General features: G+C 45.2%; 1 protein-coding gene across 4 annotated transcripts in view; it reads left to right on the top strand.

The window, feature by feature from the left end:
* DCDC1 (doublecortin domain containing 1) overlaps positions 1-18,082 on the top strand; it is a 262,066-nt gene that overhangs the window by 138,648 nt on the left and 105,336 nt on the right. The window lies entirely within an intron of this gene.

Genomic DNA, 18,082 nt, shown 5'->3' with positions numbered 1-18,082 from the left:
CCTGGGAGGGACAAGATTATTTGAAAACATCGGGAGGGGCGGGGGCTCATAAGCAAATTCTGTTCTGTCCATAAGAGCATAGAGGATGAAAGAGCAATGTTTTCTATAGTTTCATAATATAAAAATCACAGACTTTCATTATATCCTCACAAATAGTACCCACAGGTTTCTAAAAATCTTTCAAACCTAAATCTTTAAACATTTCTCCCATTTACAACATTCCTTATGATCCAGGGAAACAAATTATTCAACATTCTGCACAAAATTTACTAATACTTATTGTGGGTTGGGTGTCACTGAGAACCCAACTGCATTTGCAGGTATTTGCAAGCAACCAGCACCCTCACACCAGCAGGTGGCCAGACTTAATGATAACTCTCAGTTAAAGGCCTTTAGTTGACCACTATTCTCTGTTCACATAAAGATCTTCACAAAATGTGCTGTTTAGGGTTGCCCTCAACACTTCCAGGGCAATATGTCACTGGCTTCCTTCACAAGAATCAATGAAATCCGTAGATTTGATTATCAGCTTCAACACTAAACTACCTGTGTGAGAGACAAGCTTGTCCCTTTGTGTGACCTGTGGGATATGTTTACTAACACTCTCCTGCAATGTTTCATGCTGCGTGAATCCTACAATTGATGAACAATTAATGCCATTCACGGGAAGGTGTCCAATGAGGCAGCAACATGCCGTCCAAACCTGTAAAGTAAGGCATACAGTTCTGGCTGTGTTGAGATTCCAAAACATCTTATGCATATGATAGACACATGTGAGGAAAGAAGAAGGGGCTCTAAGCAGCTCAAAACCTAGGTGAGGCAGTGGTTGAGAAACTAACACCAGGCTTACAGGGTTCTGGGAGAAATATAACAACCAATAACATCTTCTCAAATGTCACTGGTCAGAGAATTAGCTGATTCTGGTTGGCACTTTCCCCCCACCCAGGTCCACAAATTCCCTGAGAGTTCCTTGCCTGAAAATCTAGAAGTCACTAGAGCTGGATTATTGGTTCTCAAGAACATTTGACCCTTGTTAGTTGTACTCGGGAAAGGAAGGAAGTCATTCCCCTTTCTTCAGTGCATAATGATACAGCAATCTCACAGAAGGAATCCAAGCATGAGACAATTCATTATTTAGCTAACGGTAGAGTGGACATTTGTGAGAGTCTCCGTATACACTTCCAAATGCATGATCCAATAGTGGCCACTGTTGTTTCAAACATGGAGGACTTTGCCTAAATACCTATATTATATGGAAGATAAACTTCCCACAATGGTATAAGCATCCCAAAAGATATGTGTTCTGCTTCCTAGTAGACTTGTATTGAGCTGAACAAATTCTGGATTGACCTGAGAGAGCTCAATCACTAGAGCCTGAGACTTTTAATATCAGGGCTGTGGGTTCGAACCCCACATTGGGCAAAAGATTCCTGCATTACAGGGACTAGCTACCAGCATGGTCCCTTCCAACTCTAAAATTCTACGAGTCTATGAAAAAGCCACCTTCCTTGTTTCAAGAGAGTTAACCTCAGAAATTATTTTTTAAAACTGCAGGGCCAGTTTGTGCAGATCTTTGTGTTGCTCTGCTCAGCAAGGAGCAGGACGTAGGTAAAACATTAATTAGTTGTTTTTGCCTGTCACTGGCTCTTGTTCCACCTACTGTTGGTCTCGCTGCATTCTGCCCTGTCAGTCCCAATGGGCACCACTGATTAAGGGACACAGGGGAAATCTACAAATAAGATTGAAGAGGCTGAGAAGAAGCAGGTCATTTATACTGGGAACCACTCCTGATTTCACATTATACCTGCACAATATTGAGAGATTCACCAAGATTTGTGGAGTGCATAGATGCACATGCAGAAGAATGGTGTGTGTAAATGAAAGATATTTAGTGTAATACAAACTGATGCTGTTATTATGAAGACTTTGCAATACAAAGTGGCACTCAATGTCTCACATTCAATTGATTTATCTATTCCAAAACAAAATAATTAGTATGGCAGATGATTTTTTTCTCTCCTGATAGGCACTTCTGCCATTCAGGCCAGTTCTTCACAAAATCCAATGGGCAGAAGGTGGGGAATGTTGGTCATATGGAATAATGCATTGAAAGTGAACTGTTGGCAGTAAATGGATACTTTTATGGTGGGTGGCTTTATAGAATGACTCCAAGGTAGAGCAAAGATCTTGCATGAGGCAAGTGAGACATCCTTGTCAGTGTAAACCTATGGCTTGCATCCAGAGTGGTGCAAGTAGAGCAGTGGGGCTTTCTCACTCTGTCCTTCCCACGACTGTCGCTGTGCACTGGAAAATACACTCTTGGGAGCCACACACACCAGCCCGGAATGTCATGGGATATTTCATAGGAGTCCGTAGGGAGAGGGGAGGATCAATATAAATTGAGTAGAGGCATCTTAAGGGAGCAAAGCTGCCATACACATGCCCCCCCCCGCCCAATGCCACACTCCACACTATTTCAAAAATTTCTCCAACTCTCAGGAGCAGCTTTCCAGGGTGCAATGGGATACAATAAGGAGGGGTGGAAGCCTCATTGCACGAATCAAACTTCACTCACATAACTCTGCACCCAAGCCTTCATCTACTACTGCACCTACACATATTTATATCTGCCAAGTGTTCATTTATCTTGCTTGTACCTGCATGCAGAAATCCACATTAAAAGCACAGCAAAATGCATTGGCCTATATAATTTTAGGTATATGAATAGTCCCTATGACTTTTATGGGACCACTTGCTTCCTTACAATTTGGCCCTTCCGCCTAAATCAGTAGTTCCATATCAGGTATTTATTGGGGGGAAATCCAGAAGATTTAATGTAAAAAGTTATACTTTATCTTCCATTGCCATCAATGGCAAAAAATATTAACAGGGTTTTATATATATATAAAATTCCTATAAATCACAGGTGAAATATTTAGTTTATATAGATATAACTGAAAGCACTTTTATTTCCCATCCTTTTTTTTGCAGTGAAGAATTTATGAATTTGTTTTTTTCTCATATATATTTTTTTTATATCTTAAAACATAACACCTGGGGTTTTCTGTTTTCATGAATCAATTTTTCAGTATACTTAACCCCCACATTGTACTTTGTGGGAAAATTATGATGGAGTGAATCTTTTCACTGAAAACTCAAGCTTTTCCTCATGATTTATCTGCCATATAAATGTTCTAAAGGTTAAAGCTTTGAATTGGGGACAAATTAGCTTTCATTACATGCTTTAGTTGAATCTTGACAAAATTACTCAGCTCTCTGTTTGAGCTAGATAATTTAAATTCATTTTTTTCTGTTCTTTTTAGATACAGCAATACAAACCTAACTCAACATGGTACAGAAGTAATATAGGTGCTGTGTTTCATGTTTTTCACCTGCCGGTGTGAGGTTGTGGTTGTTTGCGTTCTTATATTAAATTGAGCAACTTACCTTTATTTAAATTGAATAGAAGTTGTTTGGGGGGGAGAACTGTAGCAGCCAACAAAGCATGGTGACCTAGCTTGTCACCCAGTGACCTGTGAGAAGGAAATAATGAACTGTGAGTAGCTGTCATCTTAACTGCTTCTGACAGTTTGGCTATGGGCACATCTGTGTTAGTTGCATGGAAAGGCCTTTGTTGTTTTCCCACTAGTGACTTTGCAGACCGCTGTGGGGTTTGCTCGCTGCCCTGCTCCTCTACTTCCCTCCCGTTTTAGCAGGGAAAACAGCTGCCAATGATGGTCTTGACATTTCTTTTAATGATTTACTTGGCATTTATTTAATTATAAAGTACAAATCATATTGATGTATTAAGCCTTTTTGGATATTTTGAGGGAAGTTAGGATCCTGCCACAGTTAGTTTTGCAATCCGTTTGGTCATACTTCCACACTCTGCATTAACTCTAAAAAGGGTTTGTCTCATAACTTGTCCACATAATAATTTTGGCTTTAGACCGTCTCAATTTTAAATGTTTAATTTTTACATCAACATTTTAATCATTTAAAAACTACTACAGTACTACTATTAGTATTGCTACTACTACTGTCACAGTAGTCCCATGTAAACAATTGTAGTAATAATTATTACTGCATATATGCCTGTTTTCCTTTCATGGTTTAGACCAGGATTGCCTTTTTTATTCTTATTTAAACTTCATGCTTATGAGCCAGAGATACGTGAGGGGAAATTAAATGTTCACAGTGGGCTTCTTGTTTTCCCTTCCGCGCACCATTTTCTTTGCCTCCATTCCTCTACCTCCATATGTGAAAAATGCTTTTAAAACTCTCCTGACTTTGAAAAGCAGATTCTCTCACAGCAAAGAAAAAAATGCCCCACTTTCCGTGCAGTGTTCCTCGTGCACATATGTGCTCAGTGAAACACCAATTTTTACAGTTGGAAACAATCTTAATTGCTCTTCCTTGATGATAATTCATTCTCAAGTAAAACAAATGATTTTTCTTTCTGAACTGAGTAAAATAAATCTGGAGCTATTATGAAAGAAATGATATACAAATGATTATTTTTGTTCTGCAAATAAACTTGGATATTTGGGGCAGTGCATTTCATGACAGTTTAAGAAGGTTATTTGAAATGCTGGCCCTAAATCTTATTTATAATTTAAATAAGTAGAAAAAGCAACCAATGTGAACAATAAATTATGATCCATTTTCAAAGATGGCAATTTTATGAAAGTTTTATAACCCCTCTTATATCAGTGACTGAGGGCCAAACTAGCTGAGACACCATTTACAAAGTAGTTGTGTGATAGGCTTTTAAAAATGAGTAACTTGAATCCCAGTCTGGATTAGTCTGATGTCCTGAACGTAGTTGCTTTTCTGCAATGCAAATAGATGGCATGACCCCCCAAGTTCTGGATCAGGACCATGGTGGGAGAGGAGGTGCACTAGTGCAGTGGGATTCCTCCTCCCCACCTCTATGTGTGCACCCTTTGCCCTCCCCAAATCTGCTTAAGAGGGTTGCAGGGAAACCCAGGAACAGATTTAGGGGGGGTACAAGGAGAGGAGATGGGGAGAGTGTTCTGTGGTGCAAGGAAAAATGCTTGCACTGGTAGAATGTTTGCCGTAGCACTATGTTGAATGCAACCCATTCTCCCCCAATCTCTTAACCATGGTTAAAAATTGGGAGTTCCTCAGGACTGTATGCCTTTCCACCTCTCCTCCTCCTTTCCCTTGAGGTTGTGTGTTCCCCTTTCCTCTCCCCCATTCAAATTCCCCATCCTTTCCTTTTCCATCCACCCCTCCATTCAGCCTTTATTGGAATGATCCTTACCTTTTTCAGTACTAACTATATAGCACAACTTCAATGAGTTAAGTGCTAATCATAAATATCTGATTCTGGTACAGACGTGAGCTGTGGCTAGTGGTAACCATAATTTGCCTGACTCGGGTGGTGTAGCAAACTATGGTGACTGTGTGTCAGGCAGTAGAAGGGGGAATTGTTGCTGAAGCAGAAGGGGAGAGGGGATATTGCATGTATCTGGCAACTGCACCATGGTTTGGCAGCGACATCTGAACTAAGCCATTACATCTGACATGAGCCTATGTAAGAAATTAATCATCATATTCAATATGTACCAGGCTTGTATTTAACCAGTGGTAAAAAAAAATTAAAAAGCCCCTATGTAGTCAGATGCCCTTCCCCCACTGTGATGGGATACAGGCACATGATCAGCCATTACTGTGCATTTATGAGTTTATGCAAGGTTTTGCCATGAAGGTTTTCTCTTTCTAGCCTTAGAGTTTATAGTCCCAGGACCATACTACATGCTTTTTGTGTGTGTGGAGGCTGCACTGCCAGGTGTATACATTCATCTAACCATAAAATTCTACCCCAAAGAAAAGAATCCTGGAAAAAAGGCAGTTATCTGACTCCACAAGACTCCCCTGTCATTTCACAGTGCTTACGCCTCTTTGTAAATGTAGATGCTTTTCATTTCCTGTCCTTCCTCTGTCTCGTTCTGCGGCGCACATCTTATCTGACTTAAGCCCCCACAAGCAGGATTGCATCCTGGAGAGTGGCTGTCATCTCTTCAGCAGGTCTGCCCCCATTTCATTACAATGCGGATGGGAAATCCCATTCTTGCCACTGCGATTACAATAGTGCTGTGCAAGTGACCTACTCAGATGTTTTCACAGTATCTTTAAACATTGAGGGAGGCTTTGAGAAATGTGTTTAAAGATGAAATATACTCAGAGTCGCAAGGTGATTTCATGCTCTTTATTCAGCTCATAGTGGTGAGGAGGAATGAATGAGAGTCCCCTCAAAGTATCTGCTTTATATACATTATTTACACAATGGGCTACACATGATTGGCTAATTCCGGAATTCTACTGTAAGCCAATCAGGTTGTGGATTCACTTCTATCTGGAGCATGATTGGGTAGTTCCTGCCAACCAATCATACTGCTGCATTGTTCTAGGACCAATCAGACTGCTGCATTCTGAATCCTATTGTTCTAGGACCAATCAGACTGCTGCCTTTTGGATCCTATTGTTCTAGGACCAATCAGACTGCTGCAGTTTGGATCCTATTCAACTCAGTACATAACACCCCTCCCCTCTAAGTTCCAGTCCTGCCCGGGAGGTCGCATTCATAGTCCTCGAGGTACGCTGGCGGCCTACGTGTGCGTTGCGGCCTGGGGTGTTCCCTGGTCCGGGGTTCAGGTTCTGGCTCGTGTTCCAAGGATGCTGGCTGTGATGGGGCTATTTGGTCTGGCGCAACCGGCTCGCTCAGTCGTGGTTCTGGTTCCGGTGTCCTTTCGGCCTCGCAGGTCCTCTCTGTATTTACTGATTCTGCCTCTCCTGCTGGCCCCTCGTGCTCTATGGGCCTCACTGCCCCTCTGTTCCCTTGGGACTCCTCTGACCTTTCCTCCTCCTGGTTTTCTCCCGGGAATCGTCGCCGTATCTGGTCGCAGTGGCGGCGCCAGCATTGCCCCCCATCTGTTAGCACCTCATACGACACGGGGCCAGTGACCCTGGTGACTGTGGCGGGTACCCATGCTGGGCCTGCCCCAAAATTCTTTGCGTACACTGGGTCCTGGGCCTCGAAGGTCCGGGGGTTCCTGCCTTCCCCCACCACTACCTCATCCTGAGCTCTATCGGGGTGAAGGCGGTCCAATCTGATTGCAAGGCGCCGACCCATTAGTAGTTCAGCGGGGCTCCGGCCAGTCGTTGAGCTGGGGGTGCTGTGCTGTGCTAGAAGGAATGTGGCAAGGCGGTACTCCCAATCCCCTTGCGTCATGCGGCGAAGGGTGTCCTTGGTGGTCCGCACCATGCGTTCTGCTTGGCCATTGGTGGCAGGATGGAATGGCGCCGAACGGATGTGGCGGATGGCGTTCTGCGCTGTGAAGGTTTGGAATTCTCCTGACGTAAATGCAGTCCCGTTGTCTGAGACGAGAGTGTCAGGGAGCCCGTGGGTTGCAAACAGCCTGCGTAGTACCCGGATGGCTGCGGACGTAGAAGTGGACGGTACCAGTGCGACTTCCAGCCATTTGGTGTAGGAGTCCACCACTATGAAGAATGTTTTCCCCTGAAAGGGGCCAGCGAAGTCCACATGCAGGCGTGACCATGGTGCTCGGGCGGACTCCCAGGACTGGACTGGGGCCCTTGGGGGATCTGGGCGGGATTCTTGGCAGGCCTGGCAGTGTTTGACCCAGGCCTCTATCTCTCCGTCGATCCCCGGCCACCACACATAACTCCTGGCAAGGGCCTTCATTCTTACTACCCCTGGGTGTGTCTCGTGTAGGGCTGTGAGGACCCTTTTGCGGAGGGGCTGGGGAACAACGACCCTGCTTCCCCATAACAGGCACCCCTTGTGGGCCGACAGTTCATGTTTGCGGGTTGTGTAGCCGGCGAATTCTGGCCCGGGGCTGCTGCTGGGCCATCCCCTCCACACCCAGTCCAGGACCCGGGAGATGACCCTATCTTTCTTGGAATGGTGTGCAACTTCTTGTGCCTGAATGGGGCGGTCGGGAAGCAGCTCCAGGCTCATAACCTCTTGTGCAGGTGCTGGGTCGGGGCCTGTTTCCGGTAGTGGTAGCCTGCTGAGGGCATCCGCATGGCCCATCGCCTTTCCCGGACGGTGAATCAGTGCATACTGGTAGCTGGCAAGGAAAATTGACCACCTGAGGACGCGAGGAGACAGCACTTGGGGGGTCTGCTTTTCAGGGGCAAATAAGCCAAGCAACGGCTTGTGGTCAGTCACCACAGTGAAGGGCCGCCCGTACAAGAAATCATGGAATTTTTTTACTCCCTTCACAATTGCCAGACCCTCCTTGTCGATTTGCGAGTAGTTCCGCTCGGTTGCGTTGAGTGTCTGGGAAAAGTATGCCACCGGTACCTCTCTTCCATCCGGGAGTTGGTGTCCCAGGACAGCGCCAATTCCATAGGGTGAGGCATCGCATGCTAGCACCACCGGCAGCCTCTCGTCGAAGTGTGCCAAGACCGAGTTTGAGACAAGCAAGTCCTTGACTGCCTGGAATGCGGCCTCCTGGCGCTGGCCCCACACCCAAGGGGCCCGCTTGTCCAGGAGTCTGTGTAGGGGCTCTGCTACCGCCGCCTTGTGGGGAAGGAAGGAATGGTAAAAGTTCAATAGTCCCAAGAAGGCCTGAAGTTCAGTCTTGTTCTTGGGCGCTGGGGCATCACAAATGGCCCGTACCTTGTCCCCAGTCGGGTGGACCCCTTCTGCGTCCACCATAAATCCCAGAAAGTCCACCTGAGGCACTCCTAGTAGACATTTTTCCCGCTTCACCTTGAGACCCGCCGTCTGGAAACGGTGCAGAACGGTGCGGAGGCGGTCCTCAAACTCCTTTGGTGTGGGCCCGGCAATCAACACATCATCGAAGAAGGGGGTGACGCCAGGAATCCCTTTAAGTAGAGAGTCCATTAGATTCTGGAATATGCCTGGTGCCACGCTGACACCGAATTGCAGCCGCTTTACCCTGAATGCTCCTCTGTGCGTCACAATCGTCTGTGCCTCTGCTGTGGCCTCATCTACTGGCAGCTGTTGATATGCTTGGGCCAAGTCCAGCTTGCCAAAAATTTTCGACCCAGCCAGGGTGGCAAGAACATGGCTGACCACTGGCACTGGGTATGCATGGGCCGTGAGGGCCTTGTTTATGGTACATTTGTAGTCTGCGCAGATGCGGACTGAACCATTAGGCTTGACGGGCGTGACGATTGGGGTTTCCCAGGGGGCATTAGGCACCGGCTCCAGCACTCCTTGCTCCACGAGCCGGTCCAATTCCTCGTCTATACGGGGTTTCAGGGCGAACGGGACCCGGCGGGCCTTGAGCCTGACTGGTCGTACTGCGGGGTCAAGCTGTAGAGCAATGGGGGGGCCCGTATACTGTCCCAATTTCCCATCGAAAACCCCCGGAAATTCCTTGCATATGGCGTCCACGTCCTCTTGTAAGCTAGTGTGGTTCACCCCGGTGACGGCTAGCCCCAGTGGTCCAAACCATGCCAATCCCAGTAAGCTAATGTAGGGGCCCTTGACCACAAGCAAGTCCAGTTGCCGCGTCCGCCCTCGGTATTGCACCCTGAAGGTCCCCACCCCCATTGTGGGGACCTTACGTTTTTGGAAGTCCCGGAGGGTGAATGGGGCCGGCCTGAGTTTGGGACCCCCAGTAGGACACAGTTTCCTTAAGGTCCTTGCCGAGATTATGGATAGAGTTGAACCCGTGTCAAGCTCCATGCGGCATGGGGCCCCCTCTATCTGTACGTCAACATAAATTTTCTCTACGTTGGGGTGGGGCAACTGGTATACCTGGAAGTCCGTGAGCTCTGTCGAGTTGCCTTGGTGCGTTGGGCCCCGGGACCTGGGGCTCTTGGATTGGTCATCTGATGCCTGGCGTCGGGTGGGCCGAGCCCGACACACCCGGGCGATGTGTCCCAATTTTCTGCACTGCCTGCACTCTGCGTTGCGGAAACGGCAGGTCCTCCTCTCGTGACTTTCTCCACAGCTTGCGCAGCTCCCTCCTTCTCGTCGAGGCAGCTGTGGTATGTGGGCTGCTTGAGTGCGCTGCTGTACTCGGTGCACCTCCTCCCTGTCGGATCCTGAGTCGTCGGTGAGGTCTTCGTGGTGGACCCTCGGTTGGGACAGCTGGCTCGGCCGTGCCTCTTGCGTCGACCTCTCGGCAGCTTCCGTTGCCAGGGCCTCCTCCAGAGCGACCTGGAACGTTAGGTCCTTCTTAGCGTAGAGGCATCGTTGCAGCTTCTCATCCTTCAGGCCACCGACGAGGCGGTCACGAAGCATGTTCTCCAGCTCTGAGAAGTTGCAGAACCGGGCGGCTTGGCGGAGAGAGGTCACAAACCCAGTTATGGTTTCCCCAGGGGCTTGCCGCTTTGCGTAGAAGGCATTTCGACGAGCCACCACTGAGGGCTGCGGCGAAAAGTGCCCCTTCAGCTGTTCCATTATTGTTTTGTATGGAACAGTAGCGACGTCTTCAGGCGCAAGGAGAGCCCGGGCGATTTCAAACGTCTCCTCTCCGCAGACGCTGAAGAATATCGCCCTCTTCTTGGCGTCTTCTTCGTCGGTGACCCCTTTGGCTTCTAGGAGGAAGGTGAAACGGGAGGCGTACGCTTCCCAGTCTCCCGATGCTGGGTTGAACGGCGAGAAGCTGTTGTCGGTTGCCATTCTGAGTTCCTTGTGTCCCGGAGCTGAAGCCTGGATACACGGTGCGAGGCAGCGGTGCGGCAGGTGGCGGTGCTGCGGTGCTGTGTGTGGCAGTCAGCTCAGCGGGATCCCATCCTCGTCGCCAGTGAAATATACTCAGAGTCGCAAGGTGATTTCATGCTCTTTATTCAGCTCATAGTGGTGAGGAGGAATGAATGAGAGTCCCCTCAAAGTATCTGCTTTATATACATTATTTACACAATGGGCTACACATGATTGGCTAATTCCGGAATTCTACTGTAAGCCAATCAGGTTGTGGATTCACTTCTATCTGGAGCATGATTGGGTAGTTCCTGCCAACCAATCATACTGCTGCATTGTTCTAGGACCAATCAGACTGCTGCATTCTGAATCCTATTGTTCTAGGACCAATCAGACTGCTGCCTTTTGGATCCTATTGTTCTAGGACCAATCAGACTGCTGCAGTTTGGATCCTATTCAACTCAGTACATAACAAAAGAGAAAGGTATCTACTGAAAGCTTGTGGATGAGATGTAAAGACGTGGGGATTTATCAGCAAAGCAAGAGCAGTACAGGTTTGTGTGGGCTGCCCTCTGCCCCGCAAGGAAGAGACGAGTATGATAAATATATGACACAAATAAAACTAAGTGTATTTGAGAACAGAATATATGTATATTTTATAAAAAAAATATGTATGCCTGAAAATTTTGCAAGATCATGACTCGTGGCTCCTATGGAACTTAAGGTGGCATTGTGTTTACAATGGATGCCCCTGTATTGTTTTTATTTGAGAGTTATGTGTGTCTGTTTGCATGTGGCCTGGAAACTGTCCTTTATACCAGGGGGCGGGCATAAGATATATTGGGATCTGCTAGTTGCTCTCTGGTTTGCAGTAAATCAGAAAGGTCTCCTCTGCCCAATGCAGCAAGTAAAATTGCAAGTAAAAGGCATTATGTGCCATGGGTAGCCTAAAGCCAGTTACTTATTTCCCCTTCACGCTCAGTGTTCCTCACCTGTAAAATATGAGTATTGATTGATTACTGTTGAGCACGTTTTTGCACAAGTGTGAGGGCTACTTTTAGAAATCATGTTAGAATCCCTATCTGTAGCAAACCGAGGTGTAGATTTGTACTTGGATTTGCAGATTACCCTTGGGTATGAGTCATGGGCTAGAGAATTCCAGAAAAACATCTGCTTCTGCTTCATTGACTATGCAAAAACCTTTGACTGTGTCGACCACAGCAAACTATGGCAAGTTCTTAAAGAAATGGGAGTGCCTGATCACCTCATCTGTCTCCTGAGAAATCTCTATGTGGGACAAGAAGCTGCAGTTAGAGCTGGATATGGAACAACTGATTGGTTCAAAATTGGGAAAGGAGTATGGCAAGGCTGTACATTGTGTCCCTACTTATTTAACTTATATGCAGAATTTCATGCGAAAGGCTGGACTGGATGAATCCCAAGACAGAATTAAGATTGCCGGAAGAAATATCAACAACCTCAGATATGCAGATGACACAACTTTGATGGCAGAAAGTGAGGAGGAATTAAAGAACCTCTTGATGAGGGTGAAAGTGGAGAGCACAAAATATGCTCTGAAGCTCAGCATCAAAAAAACGAAGATCATGGCCACTGGTGCCATCACCTCCTGGCAAATAGAAGGGGAAGAAATGGAGGCAGTGAGAGATTTTACTTTTTGGGGTTCCATGATCACTGCAGATGGTGACAGCAGTCATGAAATTAAAAGACCCCTGCTTCTTGGGAGAAAAGCGACGACAAACCTAGACAGCATCTTAAAAAGCAGAGACATCACCTTGTTGACTATGGTCTGTCTAGTTAAAGCTATGGTTTTCCCAGTAGTGATGTATGGAAGTGAGAGCTTGACCATCAAGAAGGCTGATTGCCGAAGAATTCATGCTTTTGAATTATGGTGCTGGAGGAGACTCTTGAGAGTCCCATGAACTGCAAGAAGATCAAACCTATCCATTCTGAAGGAAATCAGCCCTGAGTGCTCACTGGAAGGACAGATCGTGAAGCTGAGGCTCCAATACTTTGGCCACCTCATGAGAAGAGAAGACTCCCTGGAAAAGACCCTGATGCTGGGAAAGATTGAGGGCACAAAGAGAAGGGGACGACAGAGGACGAGATGGTTGGACAGTGTTCTCAAAGCTACTAACGTGAGTTTGACCAAACTGCGGGAGGCAGTGGAAGACAGGAGTGCCTGGCGTGCTCTGGTCCATGAGGTCACGAAGAGTCAGACACGACTAAACGACAACAATGAGTCATGGGATGCAATTGATAATAGGGTCTGTCATCTGATCCATTGTTTGTATCTGGTTCAGTAGCCCCAGCTCCAGAACTTGATGCAAATTAGCGGCATGGCGGGGAGTACAGAACCAGGTGCAAGATGTGATTCCTATATAACGGAGTTCCCATTTTTTTAAAAAAAGCACTCACCATAGATCTGAAATGCTCACTTATGATTTACATTGGAAAGTAGTGTAGAGAACCTCATGTAACCTGATCAAACATTCCACTCAGTATATTCCATAAACACCTCGGGTTACAAACACTTCGGGTTACAAACACTTCAGGTTACAGACTCCACTAACCCAGAAGTAGTACCTTGGATTAAGAACTTTGCCCCAGGATGAGAACAGAAATTGCATGGCAGTGGCAAGGCAGCAGCGGGAGGCCCCATTAGCTAAAGTGGTACCTCAGGTTAAGAACGGACGTCCGGAACGAATTAAGTTTGTAACCAGAGGTACCACTGTATTTGACAAATATGCAGTATTCCCCACAGCCCTTGTGTAGGAAAAAGCAAAGTTTCTCTGTCATTTCCACATGACTTGCACTCTTGACCATCTCTAGGTCTCATCGGAAGGCTTTCTAATTTGTCAGCATTTGTGCTTCTGAAATAGCATCACATTAGTTTATTATTTTTTCCTTTCTTCTTGAGCCTCTTAAAGCCATGCAGCACTTTTTGCAAGGTATCCAGTGGCTGCTCTGCCTTTCTTCCAATGGAAGCTGCAGCTTCCTCACAGATACTCTCTTGAACTGTGTCATACATGTTTCTGGTGTACTCTTATCAGCAACATGCCCGTGGGTTTGTGGATGGCACATGCTCTCAGAGCTACAGCTGTTGTGTGTCTTTCTGCTACACCTTCCTGGGCAATCTGCCCTTGGGTCTCCTGATGGCACACTTTCTGAGTTGCAGCTGTTTCTTCATCTGCCTTCAGAACTGTTCCCTCAGACATGTCCAGAGATGCCATGTAGTCTTCTCTACACACTTTCTTCATGCGCTTCTAGAGGGAGTTTACTGCCAGGACAAATGCACTGTATGGATATGTGATTCTGCTTTTTCTCTTAGAATGAGTTTTCTGTACTCCTCAGATTGCAGACCGATGTTTGCATACTGTTAGTGTGATTTCCCAGGGCTGCTTCAGAAGAAACAGGAGTTGCTTACCTATAACTATTCCATTGAGTATACTTTTATAATCCTCCTTTCCCCATATTTGTGAGGGAATATTGAAATGAAGAGCAGAACTGAGAGGGAGCTCTGCCCCTTCCAGGGGCAATCACTGGATAGGATCCCCCTTTGGCCATTCAGTTCTGTAAGGTTTCCTTACTGCTGAGAGTTGCATGCATATTACTATAATTGGAATGGGCCAATCAGGAACAACTTCACTTAATAGAAAAGCAACTTAAATTTCTTTCCAGTGTTAGGCCATCCATTACATATGAATACATTTTAAACATAAACTACTCTCAGTTGATTTAATGTTGCAAATATTGGGTCAGGGAGGGTAGTTTTATAAGCTACCCACTTGATGGGGGTGATTAACTAGGCAGTTGTACAAAGGTGGCAAAAGAGTTAGGGAGGCATATAGAGTTAACTGTGCATCTTCAAGGAGTTGAAATCACATTTGCTGTGGGATGGATTAGAATATGATCCATTACAGTTCTTGTCCCCACTTAAACCAGGAACGAATGGATAACATCTTAGTTGTTCCCTGTTTGTTGTGGTTTGGTATGACAGAAGCTCTTCTCAGTTTGGGGTGTGAGGGGAAGTGGATTGCTTTGATGAGTGTAAACTGTTATTGGATAGGTATATAAGTAGGATTTTAAATTTAAGATCACAGGAAGCTGCATTATGCTGAGTCAAACTGCTGGTCCATCTACCTTAGTATTGCCCACAATCTTGGTCCATGACACTCCAAGACTGCGATTAAACCTAGCACCTTCTGCATGCATGTTTACTTTTTAAGGGTGGTTTATATGACAATCCATATTCCTGATTTTGGAATAGGGAGAGGTGTTCACAAACAAACAAACAACTATAAATATTTAAATCTGCTACAGACTACCTGAAGTGACTACAATGTTGCAGAAGTGGCATGTGGCACCCTCCAGAGTATGGGAAAACAAGCTTACTCCATCTTCCTTGTGAAGGTGGCTATCATATCTCCTCCCCGTCTCCTTTTTTACAGGCTACCCAGCTCCCTCAACTGTTCCTCATAAGGCTTGGCTTCCAGACACTTGATTGTCTTGGTTGCACCTCCTCTGCACACGTTCCTGGAGGGCCTTGTCCCCCAAACTGCTGCAAAGCAGGGTCCAAGAGGGTTCATGATGTAATTACTCTGTGATTCTCATATGCATGCATACTTAATTTTCATTAGATGTTATTGTTGATGGAAGTTGTAGTCCAGCAACATCTGGAGGGTACCACGTTGGTTACCCCAGCTTTATTGTGGGGAAATTACAGAAACAATTAGAAAACCCATACACTTTTCAATTAAAAATTCTCACTGTTGTACCCTGTCTTTAAAAGTAAAAGGTTCAGGTTTAAGCATAGAAATGTCATACCATCAATCAGCAAAGCTTCAGGGAAGTTGAAAATGAGTTATTGATGTCCATTTTTAACATATTCCACAATTAGAAAAGCTAAACATCTTGTACAGCTCAGTCCATAACTTTAAACCCTGTTCTCTCTAAGTTGGAATGAAGGTGTTAAAAGAAACATTAGAGCCAAGGCAGGCCCAGCCCCAAATGTTTTGCTGCCTGAGCTGTACAAGATTGAGCCTCCTCCATCCTCTCATTCCATGTACAGAAGCTGACCAAACTGGCAGTTTAATCTTACTACGGCACTGGTCAGGGGACAGCATCCTTTACTGCTTCTGAGGGTAGAAGGCTAGCTTAGGCAGGGCAGGGCAGACTATGCAGCAGGTAAAGGTCTATCCACTCACTGCCCCTCGGCTGCCTCATTCTGCCAGTGGTAAGGCTAGCTCTGCCTATATTTTTACATATAAAGCATTGTGATCTATTCAAGTATTTCAAAACAGTAGTCTTTAACCATTGCATTAACTCCTAAACTTTGTGGTGGTTCTCTTGAACCTAGTGATGGTTAAGAGAAATAGAGGAGGAGGAGGAGGAGAATAATAATCTGTTTTGTTCCAGTTCCCAGAATGTAGGATTCATTCTCAACTCTTTTCTTTTTTCCAGTCAAAGCTATTTTTTGTAAAGCACATATTCTACCACCAAAGCTTATTGTTTCCCATTTAAAATCATTCTTTTTGACTTTGCCAGAAGGGATATCAGTTTAATGCCTCATCTAAAGAGGACAGCATGGGCCCCCCCTTTCCCCTAATAGTCCTGCATGGTTGCAATGTCAGCATTGAACCTTGTGCTTAGACTCTTGTGTGGGCCTTCAGCAGATGACCTTCTGCCCCAGAGGCAAGAATGTTACTAATGAAGGCATGCTGGCCCTGAAAGTGGGGAACATGCAAAGATGAAGAAGTGGGCTGAACAGGTCAGACCAAAGCCATTTTGGTTCATGCTTTCCTCTAAAGAATGGAATCATCCCTCCCGGCCTCCCCCCTCCTACTGCCTCATGGTGACCTCCAGCCAGTTTTAACTTATTCACTGACCCTGGAATTAACACCTTTCATTCTATTAATACTTTCAGGATCTATGACCACAGCCTTTTCCACAGATCCCATATGTCTAACTTTCCAAGTATGTGGTGACAATTCAGAGAATTGTGTGAGACTTACCCAATAGTGTGGGTTTTAACTTCAGAGGCTGCTGCTTTTTTAAAAAATAAAAATGGGAGAGGGAGTCAAAAGTCCTGCTTGGGTGTCTACCATCCTTGGGAGTTTTGTCGCTTGTAACCTGTTGGAGTAATGCATACTACTTAACTCAAAATAGCTGTAATTGTGTAGAACATAAACAATATTAATAAAGTTAGTGCTAGAGAGAAAAATAAACCAGAAGCAACAAAGAAAATTGTTAGAATCCTGGAAATGTTGGGTTGTTGTTCTTTAAAGTAGCTGTGGAGATGAGCTTTTCAATATATGTAAGTTTTAAAAGATGATCCAGTAAAAGCTGTGCTGTTTTATGTCACTAAAGGATGTTACCTATCTTTCCCATATATGGTTTCCTCAATCCTTGCTATAGTTTCTAATGAGGCTATTAACCCTTATTTTGAAACTGGGGAAAGTTATGAGGAGACAGTTCATGGTTTTCTCATAACTTTGAAGTTTTGCTGCAGCATGTGTGTCACATGCACCAGGGTTTTCAAAAAATAAATAAATTTGTAGCACATTCCTGTCAGTTTACTCAGAAGAAAGTTATATTGGGGCTTATCTTTATTGCTACCTTAATGACATATTTATTTACATAGCAATTCCTCTTCCCCTTATCTCTTTTTGTCCCCTTCCCTTTCCCCTCCCCTCCCTCCTCTCCTCACAACTCCCCACTCTCTTTTTATCAATGAAAACTTTTAAAAATATGATTGCTCTGGGGGTATTTGGTGGGGGATTACTGATGGAGAGGGGCGATTTAACCCTTCCCTCCCTAACTGCAGCTTCTGCTTCCCCAAAATTTTCCCATACATGGCAATAAGGCTTTTTTAAAAAAAGCTTCCATTGCCATCAACGTAACATAGAATATATCTAAAGCCTAATTTGTAGGTAATGTTGCATTTCCACCCCCCCCTGCTCATCCTGAAATTCCATGGGATTGACTGCATGTTATTAAGCTTAACATTGCCATATAATGAAATCCTTGTTTTCCATACCCTGTGCTTCGCAAACTTGCTAACTCTAACAAGGAATAAGAAACTAATTGTCCAAACTTGCAGTTCTAATTATGAATTCAACATTATCTCTGTAATAAATATTACAGGTGGATTAGAATCCAAATCCTTTTCATAAAAAGGCTGTGTCCTAATACTTTTTTAATTCATACGGAGCTTGCTGTGCTATCAAATCCATCCGTTGGTGGGAGGGGAGCGGCATCATACTTTACACATTTTATGCATAAGATTTTTAAGCAGAACCTCCTTTTTCACACTGAGTTATAATTTTGTTTTGCTTAAGCTTATAAGAACCCAGGTAAAAATAACTACATTTAGAGCAGTTTCCTCAG

The sequence above is a fragment of the Podarcis raffonei genome, chromosome 1 (assembly GCF_027172205.1).
Source record: "Podarcis raffonei isolate rPodRaf1 chromosome 1, rPodRaf1.pri, whole genome shotgun sequence".
In the NCBI taxonomy this organism is placed as follows: domain Eukaryota; kingdom Metazoa; phylum Chordata; class Lepidosauria; order Squamata; family Lacertidae; genus Podarcis; species Podarcis raffonei.
This window is presented reverse-complemented; position numbering and strand designations above follow the sequence as displayed.